General features: G+C 42.5%; 1 protein-coding gene across 3 annotated transcripts in view; it reads right to left on the bottom strand.

Annotated features, from left to right (window-relative positions):
- MAST4 (microtubule associated serine/threonine kinase family member 4) overlaps positions 1 to 17,666 on the bottom strand; it is a 690,505-nt gene that overhangs the window by 216,999 nt on the left and 455,840 nt on the right. The window lies entirely within an intron of this gene.

The raw sequence follows: 17,666 nt of genomic DNA, 5'->3' as shown, positions 1-17,666 counted from the left end.
GATTTTTCTCTTATTGACCATTTCCTATCATATCCTTCACTCATCCATCCTATGCGGGTGGTCATTTTTTGCACCCTCTTTTTTCTCTCCGTTATATACTCATTGAACTGTTGGTTTTACAGTTCACTTATCCCTAGCTTCTTGTCTATTTGGTGTATACCTCCTATCACATAGTCTCACCCTGATCTATACCTATCTTAGATTTCTATGGTTACAGGTGTTCACAATATTTGCTACCATGAGTGAGTTTTTATACCTATATATTTGTATTTCATGGTCAATCTGATATTCGGTTATACTTGGTATACATAAATTATTGATTGATTGTTTTCACTTATGGACCATGTGTACATATATGATTCATTATTTAAAGAGACACTGAAGCGAAAAACAAAATATATGATATAATGAATTGGTTGTGTACTATGAATAATTACTAGAAGATTAGCAGCAAAGAAAATATTCTCATACTTTTATTTTCAGGTATATAGTGTTTTTTTTAACATTGCATCATTCTATAATATGTGCAGATTACACAACACTCAGCATTCAAAATGAGTCTTTCAGAGCAGTCTGTGAAGTAATGACCTCTCCTCTGGCAGAGGAAAAGTAAATAGTTAACTAACAGTTGAGATAATAAAAGTCAGAAAACAGCCCTCTCCAAGACTTTTGAAAGTCCTAGAGATAATGGCTTTTTTGTATAGAGATAACAACTGGAGTTTCTTAACTCTTCCTGTACTGGAAACAATTAGACTGATGTATCTGATCTTAATGTTTTATTTCTTAGCTGTACTACACATACAAATCATAATATCATTTTTTTTTTCGCTTCAGTGTCTCTTTAAGTCTATGATGTGCCATCCTCCTATTTTTATGTGTTTTTATATAACATTTACAGTTTTTTTGTACATAGCTTTTCTGAGTGGTGCAGTTTTCTGGAACAGCTTTCTCTATGGTACTATATATGTCTCTACTCATTTTTAGCTCCAAATTAGATGTAGGCTACCCACCCATTTTTTTCCAGTGAGACTACTTTTGTGAAAGTGTACATTTAGTATTAACTGATTTTTTTTCAATAAATAGCAAATGCTTAACATTTCTATAAGTAGTAAAGCTTCATGAATTTAGCCCAATGAACCCGAGGAGAAGACACAGGAAGACTTTCTGTGGTGGGGGAGCATTAGCTGCTCTTGCCATAAGTCTTTATGTTTTTCCATTTTAGGATAATTTTGGTCAGACAAACTAGCAAGTGGCACTCTAAAAACATCATGAATAATATATATACACATTTAAAAAAAAATATCACTAATATAAAAATAAACGGAGAAAAAAAAATCACTATATATTTCCTATAATGAGGGCCTGGTCTAGCCTACATTTATGGCTATAGTAAATACAAGCTGTAAAACCAGGTAGAGATTTACAAGAACTGTCGGATGTTCAGTCACAACTGGAGAGCCCTCAGGCCATTGCAGCTGCGTCTGCTCATTGCTGTGGAGGAGGCAAGGAGGACCAGTGAGGACGGAGAATGCTGGGAGGCAACATACCAGTCAATCACAGCAAAGTGGAAACAAAAGCGCCATCAAATTGTCATATCAGATGTTTTTTTTTTACAACGTTTAAAAGAGTAAAACAATGCCTTAAACTGCTAGCGTGTTATTACAGACAACGCTGACATGTAAGACTATAAACACAACTAGTCCACACTCTGACGCCAGGATCTTGCTATTGCTAAGCCTGTATAATGACTTGCTTGGTGTGGCAGTTGTTAATGCTGTTGGAATATTTTTTCCATCAAAAGAAGACAATTTTTTTCCAGGCCACAGAGTCTGCTAAGGACAAGATAGACCAATTAGACAATGATTTCTCATGTGTGCAGACCTTTAGGTGTATCCTTTACACACACACACACACACACACACACACACACACACACACACACACACACACACACACACACACACACACACACACACACACACACACACACACACACACACACACACACACACACACACACACACACACACATAAACTGCAAAACGTATCTACTGCAAAGGAAGAGATTAATATCACAAGCTCTATTAACAAAACTATGTCCTGGATACAAAAATATGTCTTCACGGCAGGAGTCACAGCTGTAGGTCACTGCCAGGGCTGGATTTTCCATAAGAAACTATAGGCAGATGCCTACAGGTGCAGTTTGTGGGAGAGGCAGACCGTCTTCCTCAGATCACTGACCTCAGGAGCTTACAGTCTAATCCCTGCCTCATGTCACTAACCTCAGACAGTTACACCCTAATCCTTGTCTCATGTCACTAAGGATTATATGAGACAAGGATTAGAGTTTAAGATTCTAAAGACAGTAATGCTGGGAATACATGGGTCGTTTTTTTCTGCTCGATCGATTTTGCCGCTCGATTTTCTTTATCTTCAGCTTGTTTTCTTATCTTTTTCCATTCACCTCTATCAGGAATCGAGCAGCAAAACGATCGAACGGGAGATCGGACATGTCGGAAATTATCTAACCATCTATCTGCCCCCAGAACGGCCTGTGTATTTCCAGCATTAGTCATAAGGCATAGATAATAGTAAGTCATAAGGCAGAGATAAGAGTTGAGAATATTTTAACTGGGGAAGGGGGGTGGCCTGTATACAGAGGCAGAGTTTAGGGCACCAGAACACCTGCGCCTACAGGCCGGACCTGGTCACTGCACATCTCAATGTAAGTGTGTTTATTTCAATACAGGAAAGCAAAATAAAGGAAGTAACTTTGCTGCCAGGCTTGAGGGACTTTACCCAGTGTCTTAGCAGTTCAGTGTCTGAAGTGGCCCAAGATGTGTCCAAATGGCTCACAGAATTAGAATGTAAAAACAAGACTACCACGTATACGGATTGCAGAATTAGGCGGACATTATGAGAGTCTGTGACCTCTATGGATGGAATCCACTTACAAGTGAAAACAGTTACAATGGAGGTGTGTGCACATTACTACTACCCAAATAAAACAAAGTTTCCAGCACAGACGTGCTTCACAAGTGAATATACTGTAAAAGCGCAAGGTAATTATTAAGAAATTATGGGGTGGAGGCACTTCGGTATTGTTCTCTGTGTCTGACACAGACATTTTAAGTTTATTAATAGTACTAGTTTTATAGGAATTAGCTTAATATTTATACCATATATTTGAGGGGTTCCTAAGAGATTCTGTACAAGACTTCATAGCAGAAAATAATCAAATTTCAAAGAATCAGTACAACAGTCTGGTGCAAAAGTAGGTTGAGGATACAAGGACTGGGGAAGAATCTGTGTGCATGGACGGGGAACTGGCTAATGGACAAAAAGCAAAGAGATGGGGTCAACAGATCATATTCAAAATAAGTGACAGTTTGCAGTGGGGTCCCACAGGGGTCAGTACTGAGTCCAGTACTCTTCAATTAATTTATGACCTAGTAGATTAAGTAAAAAGCAATTTTGCAATTTTTGCAGATGATACAAAATTGTGCAGAATTAATAACTCTCAGGAAGGCAGTGACATATTGCAACATGATCTATAATAATAATAAGAGGAACATTTGTATAGCGCTTTTCTCCTACCGGACTCAAAGCACTCAAGAGCTGCAGCCACTGGGACACGGGGCTCAAGGGGCCACCCTGCAGCGTTAGTGAGTCTTGGCTCGAACTCCTTACTGAACAGGTACTGACCCCAGCAGATGAAACTCAATGTTGTAATAATGTAAAGTCATGCATTTTTGCCATACCAATGGTCTAGCACCATTAAAAATAAATAGGATACAGATGAGGACATAACATTTTAAGGAGGTACTTAGGAGTGCTTGTCGACAAGTTAAATCGTATTCAGTGCTAAGCAGCTGCAGCAAAGCAAATAAAAATTTGGGATGCATTAAAAAGGAAATAAAAATATTGGATGCTAGCATAACACTGCCTGTTTAAAGAGACTCTGAAGCCTCATAAAAATAACGTTTTTAATTAAAAAATGTGTTTAACATCTTTGCCCTAACTAAACCGTTGCATCCCCGGCGCTGTACAATAACTAAATCCCCCCAAACTTACGGGGGGAAATCCGGGCAGCGCTTCCGTGAGAGGCAGAGCTATGAGCCGCAGCTCGCCTCTCAGCGCGTCTGTCATTCCGGATCGCCGCCTCTCTGTCTTCCTTTACTGAGAGGGGCGGGGGAGAGGCGGAGATCCGCCGCTGATAGACGCGAATAGAGGCAGAGCTGCGGGTCATAGCTCTGCCACCAACAGCAGCAAAATCCACGACCAAGGAAGTTGTGGATTTTGCGGGGGAGAGGGAAGGGGGAGTTGGGGGGGATTTAGATAGATTTCAGTGGTGGGGATGCGGCGGTTTAGGTAGGGCAAAGATGTTAAACACATTTTTTAATTAAAAACATGATTTTTATGAGACTTCAGAGTCTCTTTAACCCTCTGGGGGATAATCCCGAGCTGAGCACGGGGTAAGCCGCCACAGAGGATTTCTCAGGCCCTGGTGGGCCATATAAAAGCCACCAACTGTCCAATCTGACGAATGACGGATAGAGAAATATTAACCATTGCCCCAGATCACACTCTATAAATGTCATCATGTCCATCAATCCAATCAAAACGGAATTACAATGCCTCTCTGTGAGGTTCTACAATGTTCAGTGCAGTATAAAAGCACCACTCTACCTCTCATTCTAATCCAATAACCTCAACTGTGCTTTCAATCAATCAGCCATTTCAAATCGATCAAAACTTAAGCCATTTAGGTAGTTAAAGGACATTGATTTCAGTAAGATTCTCTCCAACACCATTAAATCTGCCTAGAATGAACTGTTTCAGTTGAACTTTACATGCCAGCCTCTAGCCGAGAGCTAGAAATGATTTAGATCACATCACTTTAGGTAGGTTTCAGCCTCATGATAAACTCATGCCTCCCTCATCATGCAAATCCTAACATCCCATAACAAAAAATAGAACAAAATGTTCTCATTTAAAAATAAAAATAAAAGTATTTTCAGCCTTTACTTTGCATTTTGAAAATTAGGTTTAGTGTTTATCTCTCCTTTATTCATAATTGAGATGTTTGAAGCTCATCTGTAGTAGATTCAGTTAACTGAACATGATTAGGAAAGGCAGAATGTTGGTAAACAGAGGCACCTACAAAATGACACACTAAAATTCTGTTAACATGAAGGAAGTGGTGGATTTACCTCCAGGGATAGGAAGCAGATCATCAATTTCTCAAAACAGCTTTCAATTTAGGCATGTCTAAATTGAAGCCCGTTTTGAAAATGTGACTATCGGTGTCATATACCTGGAGGTCCACCGATATATTCTTAATTGGACTTTAGTGTATCTTATTCTATTGGTGCCTCTGTTCACCACATTTCTGCATTTTATTCTATACCCTTGGTGGAGGGGGGTTATCTTTCCGTTCCTGATCCTACTGAGAGCAACTACTTAAACCGGACAGGGATCGGGTGTGTTCTCCCCACCTGTATATACAGTGGTTGCCTTTGTGGTAACCTACCTGTGTGAGTATCCCTTTTCCTCACACTCTTTAACCCATTTAATAATACATACTCCCTACACTATATTAGGCTCTCAATTCTCTCTCCCCTTTAGTCAATGATTCGGAAAAGACACCCACCTGTCCACATTCCAGTTGGCGATTTAGACACATGCCATGAGGCCAAAGCAATGCCTGCAGGACGTACATAGGATGAGGTTTTCACAGGAGCACAGTGGCCTCCAAAATCCTTAAAGCGGACCCAAACCAATCTTTTTTTTAATTAAAAATATTTAGTTGCACCACTCTGACACATACAAAGATAAATAAACACTCCTTCAAACCTATGAGCATTTCAGTGCATGCTTTTCACCCTTCTCTTTTCATTACTAGGATTATACTGGGGGCAGCCATTAGCAATTCCTCATTTGCCGGACATCACCTACTCCACCAGTTTGCCGGATTTTGTCCCGGCAATTTGAAAGGAAGGGAGGGATTCCTCCAATAAATGTAAAATATTTATATATTTGTCATCATGCAGCTGAAAAAAGGCTGCTACTTATTATAATTTAGAAAATAGATTTTATTTCTGAAATCTTGTATTTTTAATTTGGGTCCACTTTAAGTGAAAGAAGTTTGAACTATGACTCTTCGTGGAGCTCACCACCCAGCCAAGTTAGGCAATCAGGGGAGAGCCTGTTTAAGAAGAGCAACCAAGTAGCCGATTGCAGCTCTAAGTACCAGAGTGCCTGTGTGCAGGTGGTAGAGACCAGCTAAAGGACAATCATCTCAGTAACATTTGCCTGATTCTGGGTTTACGGCAGATTGGACACAAGGGATCATCTTTTCAGTAAAAACAAAACAGGCATTTAAATGCATACAAAAAATGCCTAAACTGAGGCTTTAGCCAAAGATTCTATTGGAAGACAGTATATGTTAACTGAACAATGCGCATTCATTAAACAATGCGCAACCCAATGGAAAGGTTAATGCTAAAAGTTTATAATTATACTTGCATATATTTATAAGGAATGCATCCAAGACACAGGAAAGGTCATGAAGTTTCAGTCACAGCATGAGGCGCTGATCCCGGCTCTCTGGCGCACCCTGCTGTTTCTAATTTGCTAACCTCCTCACAGTGCTGGAAACAGCTCTTCCCCTTCAGCTGTCCATTAATGCAGGGAGCAGATACTGTAACTTGACGCTTACATCTTATTAAAGATCTCATCTGTTTTTTAAATGCCTGTGACCTCTGGGGAGCTGGATCTCGCTGCAATCACAAGATGACCTGTTAATATTTAAAAATATATCGGCTTTTGTAACATGATAATGGTCTCCTTGTCCACCTCGGCCATGGCTCGCGCAGCTATGAGATCAGGAGTGGCGCTCTGTGGAGAGTCTGACAGTGTTTGTGCCTCTGGGTCTCCTTTTGATAATGGAGCGTTGTAATTAAATATCAGTGTTCCCCTGCTTTGCTTATAAATCCGCTCTATGACCTCCTATAATTCACTGCTCTCCTCTCGCTCTCTCTGCTGCAGCATTAACATGCTGGCTGCCATAATAAATACACAAACAATTATCCGGACGATTCTTTGCATTCCCTTTCTGCCTGTTTATGGAGAACGCAAACAGCTACATTCATTCTGAGCTATACAAAGAGTGACGTTTGTCTGGAAGGTTACAGCACAGCATTTACTGCAGAAATGGACGTATCCTTTGATTAGTTTTCTACTATTTGCTTTTACTAGTTAAAAGATAAAGTGCAAAACACACAGTGATAAGAATATAAGAGTTTTATGCTGAGGCAGTTTATTCTGCAAACTGTAATGTGACTGGCAAAGTTGTAATCCTTACTGATGAACTGTGTGTATAATATATATATATATATATATATATATATATATATATATATATATATATATATGTATATATATGTGTATATATGACTAAAGATGAGCAGACAGAGACCAAATTCAGTTTATTTTGAGGCAAAAATTAAAAGGAGTGTTAAGGTGGCCATACATCAGGCGACTTGGCGGCCGATCAACCATCCAATTCGATTATAATCAAATTGGATGAAAATCGGTGCCGCCAAGTGCATGCCCGACTGACAAAGCGACCAATTTCGGGACGGAAATTGGTCGCATGGTTGATCCCGCATCCTAAAAGATGTCGAGACGAAGTTGGTTGGTCAGGTGTGCGACAGTATGGCGGCGATAGCCGGAACGCGCGACGAGACGATGAAAGCCCAGCCGCAATGTATAAATGTGCCGGTGTGTGCATTTATATGTTACCTGTCCTGTAGCAGCCTCCACACGGTGTCCATAACCTCCGCACGGCTCTCTGTACAGGCTACTGGCGCATAGCGTCTGACGTCAGTGGCATGTACGGATAGCCGCCTGGAGGATTACAGACACTGCGCGGAGGCTGTTACAGGACAGGCAAAGTATAAATGCACACACCGGCACATTTATACATTGGGGGCAGCGGCGGTGTCGATTCCCTGAAGATTTCATGCTGAAATTAGACAGGAATCGGCCTGTAGTGTATGGTTAGAATTAACAACAAAACAAATGCATCTCTAATCAAATTCAATTAGAGATAAATTTGTCTCTTTGTCGAATCTGCACATACATTGCTAGATATATGGCTACCTTAAGTTGCTGAGGGGTTAACTCACCTTGGTCACTGCCTCTGGTGCCAGCGCTCCACGCCCCTCTACATCCTCCTAATACTTCCTGCTTCCCAGCTGGAAGGAGGAAGCATTGGGAGAATGTAGAGGGGCGTGGAGCGCTGGTGCCAGAGTCAGCGACCAAGGTGAGTTAACCCCCACTATTGCAAAAGATATAGTACAAAATCCCCCTCTGACGGGATCACAACCTAATCCTTACCCCAATCCTATGTCCATCATAGTGAAAGGCCAATTTTGGGGGAAGACAATTTACTTATTTTGATGTGTTTGAGATGTAGGAGGAAACCTGTGCAAATCTTGCGAGAACATACAAACTCCATGCAGATGGTTTCCTGGCAAAGTTCAAACTGGAGACCCAATGATGCAAGGCAACTATGCTATCCACTACACCACGTTTCTTTATAGGAGGATCGATTTAAATCAAGTGAAGCCACAAAATAGCTATCTGTCTCCCAAATTTTTGTTTCACACTTTATTATATTCACAAAAAATTATTTTTCTTCTTCAAAAAGGTAGAAAAATTCTTTGTAAAGCAGCAGAAAAATTTGTGGTACAGACATAAAAAGCAATACAAAAAGCAGATCATAGACACAGTGTGCTTTGTTTAATGAATAAAGGTAATTTTAGTTCAGGCGACGACACTAGTCCGTTTTGGGTTATTGACCCTTCGTCAGGCCTTTACAAAGCATAGAGAATTATTTTGACCAGAGGATACATACAGTCATAAAAATGAAATTAGTAAAGAGGTATCTGTTCCAACCAGACACAACCCGGCACCTGACTGATGGCTGTCATAGGGAAACTCAGCTGCAAACACAGTGTGCTTTTTATGTCTGTACCACAAATTTTTCTGCTGCTTTACAAAGAATTTTTCTACCTTTTTGAAGAAGAAAAATAATTTTTTGTGAATATAATAAAGTGTGAAACAAAATTTTTGGAAACAGATCGCTATTTTGTGGCTTTACTTGATTTAAATCGATCCTCCTATAAAGAAACCTGGTACTATTTGAGCATAGTGGTGTGCTCAAGTGTGGATCGTTATACTAACAAGAGTTCCTTTTTTGTTACCTGGGACTCATTCCCAACCATATTGATCCACTACACCACCACAGGGAGCCTTAGGTTTCTCCTGCTTTCTGCTCCTCCTCCATCTATTTCCCTCTCCATAGTACAGTACATGCCACAGTGCCGAGACAAAATTGCATGGACCGTTATTGGCTGCTGCAGAAACTGATAGCGTACATCCATTTAGCAGTGATGTAATAGCCTTTTAGCAATGGATTTTAGATAGTAGTTGGACCATGCCGAGCATAATCTGACTATAGTCTATACCAGGCATGGGCAAACTTGGCCCTCCTGCTGTTAAGGAACTACAAGTCCCACAATGCAATTGCCTTTATGAGTCATGACTGTGGCTGTAAGACTCCTGCAATGCATTGTGGGACTTGTAGTTCCTTAACAGCTGGAGGGCCAAGTTTGCACATGCCTGGTTTAGCCTGTCTCATTCCCCCTCATCTGTGACTAATCACAGAGTCATTTAATCTTTTCAGCTTTGTCCGCTCAGGAATATCCTCTGCCATGCCAGAGCTGCTAATTGGTAAACACAGGACGTTAACAATATGTGTGCTTCCATGAAGGAAGGAAGTAGACACTGCAGATTTATTGCAGGATTTGTATCAGCTGTAATAAATGTTTTTCTTTAAAGGTTATTATGCTGTTGCTTATCTGTTGGAGCAGAGAGGAAGTTCTGAGTTCAGGTTCACTTTAAAGAATAAAACTGACTGTGAAAAGGTCTAGTTTCCCCTGAAATGAAGACAACGTGCAGAGAGTTAGGGATATGCCATTGCAGTGACATGTACCACAAATTATCAGGTGGCGACTGTCTGCAGCGTGACACACAGTCCAGCTACACACATCAAAAGGTTGCCAATTATTTAGAGCTTGTTACGGTAAAAAGGCATCTCACGCTGGAACCTACAGATTCCAGGAAGTGGATAGAAGACCAGATAATTGTTTTCTTTACAAAATGTGCTTTAGATCCACACAGAATTCACAGCAGAGACACAGGACATATCTACAATTACAGTGACTCAGACCTCTACATAACAATCTAATGGTGTTGGGAATAAAAGAGTATTGAGGGGAAAACCTCAACAGACCCATCCCAGCTGCCCCGAGGCGGCAGGCAAAGCGCCTTTTAGGTGCACCTGTCACGCACACACGCACACACGCACAGACAGACAGACAGACAGACAGACAGACAGACAGACAGACAGACAGACAGACAGACAGAGACAGACAGACAGACAGACAGACAGAGACAGACAGACAGACAGACAGACAGACAGACAGACAGACAGATAGACAGACAGACACACAGACAGACAGACAGACAGAGACACAGACACAGACACACAGACACACAGACACACAGACAGACAGAGACACAGACACAGACACACAGACACACAGACACACAGACACACAGACACACAGACACACAGACACACACACAGACACACACACACACACACACACACACACACACACACACACACACACACACACACACACACACACACACACACACACACACACACACACACACACACACACACACACACACACACACACACACACACACACACACACACACACACACACACACACACGTTTGAAAAGACAAACCATAGAAACAAAAGTATAGTTACACATATATACTACATTTGAGAATGTTTATCTGCAGCAGTAATCGCAGAAAATTCACTAGCATGATGCGATTCTTCGCATTATGAACTGCATTAGGGTTGATCCAAGGGGGGGATCCCTATAGACCCCAGGCAGTGATGTAGTAAAAGGGATGCAGGGGTTGTGACTAGAAATGGTCAATGAGATGAAAATAATTTTGAGTTGATGCAGCATTGTGCAAACTTTATATGCAAATGTATGCAGCTTGAACAAATCCTGCAGAGGTCAAATTTGATTGGTCCATTTTGAAGCTGCATACATTTGGAAGCCTTTTCTCCACCCACAGCACAAACAGAGCTGCTTGAGGTATGCTAAAGCACATTTGGACAAGCCAGCTTCATTTTGGAATAAGGTGCTGTGGACTGATGAAACTAAAATTGAGTTATTTGGGGGTTATGCGTGGAGGAAAAATAACAGCATTCCAAGAAAAACACAAGCCACCTACAGTAAAATATGGTGGTGGTTCCATCATGCTGTGGGGCTGTGTGGCCAGTGCAGGGACTGAAATCTTGTCAAAGTTGAGGATGGCATGGATTCCACAGCAGCAGATTCTGGAGACCAATATCCAGGAATCGGTAACAACGCTGAAGCTGCACCGGGGTTGGATCTTTCAACAAGACAATGACCCTAAACACTGCTCAAAATCCACTAAGGCATTCATGCAGAGTTACAAGTACAACGTTTTGGAATGGCCATCTCAGTCCCCAGACCTGAATATAATTGAAAATCTGTGGTAAGAGTCAGGCTGCTTTCACATTAAGACGTTACAGGCGCACGTTCGTGCAGCCTGTAACGCAGCCCTACCGCACAGTAATGAAAAATCAATTGGCTGTTCACAGTGTCCACGTTGCGTTACATTGTAACGCAGCACATCCGTTGAGAGTGCTGCATGCTGTGCGTTATGCTGTGCGCACATGCTCAGTAGTGTTGGGGAGGAGTGGAGAGCGGCCAGGCACATGGCTAATTAATATTCACTGCACGGTGTGACGTGCAGTGTTTACTTCCTGGAGCGGCCGCTCAGTGCGGCGATTGGCCGGGCGGGACCACGTGATGCTGCATGCGTCCAAGAGTACGCATCACGGACGCCGGAGTGAGCTGCACAACGCGGCTCACTCTGACGTCCACATCAGAGAGCACCAGGCGTTGCATTAGGGGCACGTTATGTGCCCTGTAACGTCCCCTAAACCCAACGTCCTGGTGTGTAAGTAGCCTTAACCACCTTAGCGGTATGGACGAGCTCAGCTCGTCCAGTACCGCCAGAGGGTGCCGCTCAGGCCCTGCTGGACCGATTTTGTTCAAATAAAGTGCAGCACACGCAGCCGGCACTTTGCCAGCCGCGTGTGCTGCCTGATCGCCGCCGCTCTGCGGCGATCCGCCGCGAGCTTCGGCGAAAGAGGGTCCCCCCAGCCACCTGAGCCCTGCGCAGCCGGAACAAATAGTTCCGGCCAGCGCTAAGGGCTGGATCGGAGGCGGCTGACGTCAGGACGTCGGCTGACGTCCATGACGTCACTCCGCTCGTCGCCATGGCGACGAAGTAAGCAAAACACGGAAGGCCGCTCATTGCGGCCTTCCGTGTTACTTTTGGCCGCCGGAGGCGATCAGAAGAACGCCTCCGGAGCGCCATCTAGTGGGCTTTCATGCAGCCAACTTTCAGTTGGCTGCATGAAATATTTTTTTTTTAATTTAAAAAAAAACCCTCCCGCAGCCGCCCTGGCGATCTTAATAGAACGCCAGGGTGGTTAAAGAGAGCTGTCCATGCTCAGAAGCCATCAAACCTGAATGAACTAGAGATGTTTTGTAAAGATGAATGGTCCAAAATACCTTCAACCAGAATCCAGACTCTCATTGGAACCTACAGTAAGCGTTTAGAGGTTGTAATTTCTGCAAAAGGAGGATCTACTAAATATTGATTTCATTTCTTTTGTGGAGCCCAAATTTATGCACCTGCTTAATTTTAAACAATTATTGCACACTTTCTGTAAATCCAATAAACTTCATTTCACTTCTCCAATATCACTGTGTGTGTGTTTCCTATATGATATTTAACTGACATTTTTTATCGCAACAACCAACAATCTACACAGGAAAATCATGACGATGAACAAGGTTGCCCAAACTTTCGCATCCCACTGTAGTTACAATAACCCCTAAGGGCCCATTCACACTTAGAACCGCAGAACGCCGGCGATTACCGCCGGCGTTTTGCGGGAGTGATTTTCCCGCGATTAGCGCGGAAAAATCACTGGACACTGCGGCGGTTTTGGAGCGATCGCGATTAGCGTGCTGTGCACGCTAATCACGATCGCTAATCGCGGAACGCTCGTCGCCGGCAAACCGCTGCATGCAGCGCGGTTGCGGTTATCGCTAACCGCAACCGCGGCAGTGAGAACACTGCCACTCGCTACATTGTGTAGCGGTTCTTGCAGAACCGCTAGCGGTTTGCCGTGAGCGGGAATCGCTCGATTCCCGCACAAGTGTGAATGGGCCCTTAGTTCAGTTTTGTATGAAATGCCAAAAAAATAGCAACCTTTTTGACATATAAAAATTTCAGAGACATTTTACATCCTTGTGATGTTTTTTTCTTGCTTCTCCACAAACTCACATGAATTCATTTAGAAAATTAGCTGAGAAGGCAAAGCATATGATCATAATTCCCTCTAGTGGCTAAAGCGTGTATCATCACTTCTTTTTTTATTAAGGCAGAAAAAGCAATAGATGTCATTTATACATAGTATGTTCTGAAAATTGTTTGACGCTGCTTCCTGTGAAGACAAAATGCAGTCTTCAGAATTATGGCTGTTATTTTATGAGGACATGTTTGAATAGGTTCTGATAGACAGCTCAGCTACTTCTTATTTTCAGTGCTTCGTGAATGTGACAGAGAGTTTACACATTGAAGTCAAATAGAGAAAACAAATAATAGGCAGGAACAATGGCTGTGACTGTCTGAGGGCCCGTTTCCACTATCGCGAATCTGCATGCGTTGCCCGCATGCGGATTCGCACAGCCAGTACAAGTGGATGGGACTGTTTCCACTTGTGCGTTTTCCTGAACGTTTTTCTGTGCAGAAAAAATCTGCATGGTAGGGCCCTCAGAATTCGCCTGCGGTGATTTGCCGGTGATTCCGCAACGCTATAGTGGAAACGGGCCCTGAAGTGCATTTTGTTCAATGCTTCCTGAGTGGAAGGGCATATACCACTGTGACAGAATGTAGGGCAAGAGAAGAGACCAAGAAAAGATGGTTCCACACAAAAACTCCAGTTACCCAAGAGTGGTGGCTTATTATTTAATCATATATCGCCAATATCTTCCGTTGTGCTGTACACAGTACAAGGCAAATAGTGGGGTGCATAGATGCATGAGAAGTTCAAAAAAGTGTACTATCAGGACATCCAGCAATACAAATACAGACATAGATGATGTGTGGTTTGAGACATAGCCAATACTGGTACATTTTCATATAGTAAATTACATCATAATAAGACACACTGGCCTTTCAAGCTTACAATGTAGGGGTCAATTCATAAACAATTACAGTAATGCAGAAAACCGCAGACTTTACCAAGCACTTAAGAAAATGTCAATTCATAAAAGCTTTTACCGCATGAAAGGCTGAAATTACCGAGCAGTGAGGTAAATTACCGACTCGTGCGGTAATTACCTCAACACGTCAGAAAATGTCAGTTCATAAAGCCGACAACAAGCGGTAATGGCACAAAACATTACCGCCTGCTTTGAAGTGGTTAAAAGAAAGCGGAGTCTGCTGGAAGCCGTGACTCACAAGCAGAAGCAGCCGTGACTGACAGGAGCAGGGAGCGAATAGAAACAGCCCCTGTTTTCTGCAAGTCTGATTGATGGAATCTGATAGGACCCACAGCCATCGCCGGCAGGACAAGCTTTTCAACCATCCAGGCAGCAGCAGAGCAAGATCAGAACAAGCCAGGCATCCCCTGAATACAGTACCTTAGACTGTGTGGTTGTTCAACCTCTTAAGTACCTGTTTGGAGCTAGTGGAGAAAATCACCTAAGCATAGCATGTGTAAAGTTTCTTGGAAGTTAATCTAAGCTGTGGCAATTAAATAAAATGTTAAGAAAGACTAATAGATTCAGAGCAGATTTGGAGCAAGCAGAGGCAGTATAACAAAACATGTACATCTAAAGGGATGTCGGGATGCCTCGCAATGCCCTCACTGCTTGGAACAGCTTGTAACAACACAGACACTCCACACTGCTCTGCTGTTACCGCACAGGTTTTTGTCAATGGGCTTCAGTAATTTAGCGCACTTCTACCGCACCTGTGAACATTTTTATGAATTAGCACACAAAAGTCTAAAATACCAAATGCAGTATTCTCACGACCAGATTTTTTTTTTTCGCACCACCTTTTATGAATTGACCCCATAGATAGTAGTGGGTTGGAGATATTAGGCAAGGAGAGACAGGGGTTAGCACATGAGACAGTGAGCACTCAATGCTACCTATAGCAAATTATAGGCTTGTTTGAACAGGTGTGTTTTTAGAGTATGTTTGAAGGTTTCCAGGCTCGGAGCATGACAGACCGGCTGTAGGAGAGCATTCCAAAGGAGAGGTGATGCTCCTGAGAAGTCCTGGATGCGGAAGTGAGAGGTGGTGATGAAGCTAGAGGACAAGAGGGTCTCCTGGGAAGCATGAAGGTTCTGGTGGGATGATATCTGAAGATTAATGAGGAAATGTATGGAGGTGACAACTTATGTAGAGCTTTGTAGGATAGGGTTTACATTTCCCTTTAGAGTATTATATATACACAAGCCAATTTAGAGTTGTTTTGTGCCTTAGGTAAGGCATATACAATCTCCTCCAATGCTAATAATTTTATTATACGTTTATACAGATAATCATCAATAGGATAATGCTTCAATGAAAAATAGCGAGAAAAACAATAACACTGAATTAATAAGCATATTTTTCATACTGTCATAATTGATGCCAACAATGTGATTCAGATTAGTTTCCTGCACACAGAAAAGCTTCAATTAATCATGGCTCCAAAAATACAGAACACAACCTGAAAATATATTCACCAAAAGCCAGCACTCCAATAACTGGGCAGTTTAGTTTGAACAGGGAAATGGCCAGCATTTCAGGGCTGCTTAGGCCACTTTCTCAAGCCATAAAACATCTCAAAAAACATGTGCTGTGGCCCTAACAGCTGCTGGTGTGCGCAATACTAGAGCTGACTTCTCTAGGTTATACATTTGTAGCTGGAACTGTGCACATTGCTAACTGTGAGTACCTGATGACAGCATTCCTTGTTATGCCTCGTGAGCAGGGCACAGGCAGTCCTGAAATGCTGGCAATTTCACCTACCATTGACTAAAGGACAAATAACCTGAGAGGGATATGGAGGCTGCCATATTCATTTCCTTTTGAACAATACTAGTTCCCTGGCTAACCTGCTGAACTTTCATGTATCAGTTGTGTCTAAATCACACACATGAAACAAGCATGCAGCAAATCCAGTCAAACTAAGGCCCCCTGTACACTGCAAATTCAATTTGCAATTCAGATTTTCCCTGGATACTATCAAAATAAAAAAAAACGCAGAAAAAACAGCAAGCAGTACAGATAAAAAAAAAAATCACAAATGGGAATGGTTTTTAAAATCGCGTCAAAATCGCAAATTGGAGTCGCATGTCGTGTGCAAGAGGCCTTAAAGTGACCCAGAGATCATGAATTACAAAGCTTTGCTAGTTACCCGGGGCTTCCTCCAGCCCCATAAGCATGGATGCATCCCTCGACGTCCTCCGTTTAGCAGTAATCAGCTCCCGGGTGACCCAGAATGTAGCCCAGTTGGCTGAGGTCTTCTGCGCATGCGCGGACCTCCTGCGAATACTGAGCCGAACACCGGAGCTGATTACCGCTAAAAGCCAGATCACAGGAGAACAGTGATGGACGCATCCGTGCTTATGGGGCTGGAGAAAGCCCCGGGTAGCTAAAAAAAAAACACATTGTAATTGGTGATCACTGATACAATTTAGGTAAAACATCTGAAGGCCAGGCAATTTTAATTGTTTAAAAAGGAAATAAATATGGAAGCCCCCATATCCCTCACACTTCAGGTGTGCTTCAGGGAATGATTGTGTCCAAAAATGGGCTCAGCTGGTGTGCATCATGTGAAGAAGGAAAAGTGAGGTATAAACCAGGCACTAGTGCTGCTCGTTCAGTGAAAATTCTACACACACTTGAAGTGAGAGGGATATGGAGGTTGCCATACTGTATTTATTTACTTTTAAACAATACCAGTTGCCTGGCATCCTGCATACATAGTAGTGATGCACCTGCATGTAATTCAGCTGTAATTTGTCATGTTGTCCTTCTGTTGCTGCAGACTATGCATGCTACTCACCTTTCACCAGCCTTTTTTGACCCGAATAGTCCTCATCACTTGAAGTTTTTTTTTCTCAACTGCCACTCTAAACACCCGAGATACTGTTGAGAGAGAAAATCCTAAAAGATGTCGTTCCAGAGATGCTAGCACCAGCTGTTCTTGCACAGACAATAATCCCTCAAAGTCACTTAAATCTTTTGTCAAGTCCAATTTGACGTTTACTTGATAACTACGTCGTCTGAAGCTGAGCGGTCCTTATACACGCAACTCTGCGCTGTTACGTCATTCTACATCACAGGTGGACTGCTTTACTTTCAAATAAGGGGTGTCTCTAATTTTTTGCCCAC

Source organism: Hyperolius riggenbachi, chromosome 1 (assembly GCF_040937935.1).
Source record: "Hyperolius riggenbachi isolate aHypRig1 chromosome 1, aHypRig1.pri, whole genome shotgun sequence".
Classification (NCBI taxonomy): domain Eukaryota; kingdom Metazoa; phylum Chordata; class Amphibia; order Anura; family Hyperoliidae; genus Hyperolius; species Hyperolius riggenbachi.
This window is presented reverse-complemented; position numbering and strand designations above follow the sequence as displayed.